Source organism: Octopus bimaculoides, chromosome 2 (assembly GCF_001194135.2).
Source record: "Octopus bimaculoides isolate UCB-OBI-ISO-001 chromosome 2, ASM119413v2, whole genome shotgun sequence".
Taxonomy (NCBI): Eukaryota; Metazoa; Mollusca; class Cephalopoda; order Octopoda; family Octopodidae; genus Octopus; species Octopus bimaculoides.
Genome location: NC_068982.1, coordinates 6,995,435 through 6,998,195, shown reverse-complemented (window position 1 = coordinate 6,998,195; position 2,761 = coordinate 6,995,435).

Genomic DNA, 2,761 nt, shown 5'->3' with positions numbered 1-2,761 from the left:
ATATATATATATGCAGAATTTGGGACAGTATATTGCACTCTACAATGACGAAAGTAAAATACTTAGGAAACATCATCATGATAATTTTTTATGTCCTATAAGAAACGATCATTCAGGTTAACAGAACGTCATTTTGGGAAAATATACCGCAAAGCAGAGAATTATCATCCAAATAAAGTAGTCACTAGAATGACTGGAAACATAATTTACAATTTAATATTTATTGCCTCATAAATGTTTTTCAATTCATCGACTAAAGTACTTTGCATATAGATTAAGCTGTCAATCCAAAGGGACAGAACGATAAGCAACGGTTTTTATGTTTATTCCTCTGTGATTGACAGATTTTTAATGCTATAGAAAATCAGTATATTTATATATGTAATTTAACGATCAACTTGATTAACGCTTCATTGCGTGTGGATGAATCGTAGTATATATATGAAAGAGTAAATATTAACAGAAGGAAGTGAATTAAGACAAAACCTGACAAGAAAAGCATTTTTGGGACGTAGCTGTTTGCATTTCTTAAACTAGCAGCCGAATCTCCCACAAAGAGAAGGACACATTCTGTCATATAAGGGACACATTCTGTCATATTGAAGGATACAGTTCAACAACAGAATGTTTTGATTGTTGGTTTATGCGATCAGGATAAGTCTAGGGCTTAACAATAAATTCTTACAAACGTACATGCATACATACATACATACATACATACATACATACATACATACATATATGCATATATGCATAGACAACCAAGCTGGCATTCCGTCGGTTACGACTATCAGTGTTCCAGTTCATCTGATCAACAGACAGACTATTCGTGAAATTAACGTGCACGTGGCTGAGCAATCCACAGACATGTGTACCCTTAACGGAGTAAGGGTACATACACACGCGCACGCACACACACTCACACGCACGTACAAACACACACACACACACACACACACACACACACACACACAAGCTTAAACACACTCACAAACTTAAACACACTCACACTCACACTCACACACACGCACAGACACACACACACACACACACACACACACACGCGCACAGACCTCGTCAAACATCATATTTTATTCTGGTGAATACAATCAAATCTGGAACACTACACAAATCAAAAGTCGAAATAGATGGGTAGAAGACAGTTGTGAAATACGTTGATATAAACTGTTTTATGTTCATATCAGGGCTTACGGTTGAAAGTATTTTTTATCGACAATTGATAAACTGAGAAAGAGAAAAGTGATTATTTCAGCGAGTATTTTTTTGTGTACCATATGAATACACATGCTCCAGTACTGGTTTTCATAGGAATAATTATATATTTCGACGTAAATATGTACAGCTATATTTTAATTTAGCACATCTAGTATTAAATTCGATATTTGAGCTTCTCATAGGACAATATAATATTCCTATGAGGAATGCAATATAATGTACATAACATTCCATAATTTGTTTTCATTAAGAGCGTGTCTCAATCAATAATAATTGAAGATCATATCAGTAGGAATCAATGCTTTATCTAACAATTAGTTGAAAATCGATTAATTGGATTTTAAATGTATTCTTTTAATAATTTCCATATTTTCGCTACATTTTACTATTATTCATTCAAAAATTCAAACTGCATCTAATGAAATAAGCACTAATTTTCTGTGAGAGATTTTTCAATAATTTGGGCGTGACTATATTGAAGGAAGTTTGCTTGCCATCCACATCTTTCCTGGTTCAATGCCACTGCGTCGCACTTTGGACAAGTGCCTTCTACTAAATCGTTCTAGGTGCATTTGGTAGATGGAAATTCAAGTGGATTTGGCAGCGGGAAATTTTTTAAAATAATTAGAATAGTGCTGACAGTAACTTCGGAGTTTTGGCCAGCTAACCCTTCATCGGACTATAATGCACTTAAATTTATCTTGGCCTTATCTATTCTATGTTAAGTTAAAACTTCTTTGCACAAGCCGAGCTCTGTTGAATGATAATTAGATTGTGTAACAGGTTGTAATGGAGAGATGTTATGGAGGATTTTTGTTGATTAAATTGGTTACATTTTAACATAACAAAGACTGTATACTCAATGTACCACAGTCCAATGATGTCTTCGCTGGCGGAAACTTTCAAACTTTTCCTTTCAACGAATAATAAATTTTTACTCTGGCAAAAATATCGAGTTACCAGATCTTTCGGCTACAAAGTTTGTAAGGAGTTAGAGAATGAAGATGGAAACGTATCACCAGTATCAAAGCATAAAAAGCATTCTAAATGCTCTGAAATTGTCAGAACACTTGAATTTAACTAGCAAGTTTAACAGAGCATTGATTACAATCCCAGAAAGACCATGAGGTCAATTGCAAAAGATCTCCATGTGTCAGACGGAAAAGTCAGAAATGTTGTCCACGAAGACATCAGATATAAGTCTTATATGATAAGGAAAAGTCAATTTGTCAGAAAAAGGAAAAGAAAATCACTAAATCAGATATAAAAGGTTCTTTAACAAACTGAAAAATCAAGCAGAAGATTTGATTTGGTTTTTCGTAAACGAGAAAAAAACATCTATCAGGATCAAAAGGTTAACAGACGAAATGACAGATGGTCATGTGTTGACTCTTCTGAAGTTCCAAGTGTTATGCATACACAATTTCCTGCAACTGTCATGGTTTTAGGGGTTGTCAACAATGAAGGACATGTGATACCGCCTTACTTCTTTCCACAAATCTTAGAGTAAACTCTGCCGCCTACA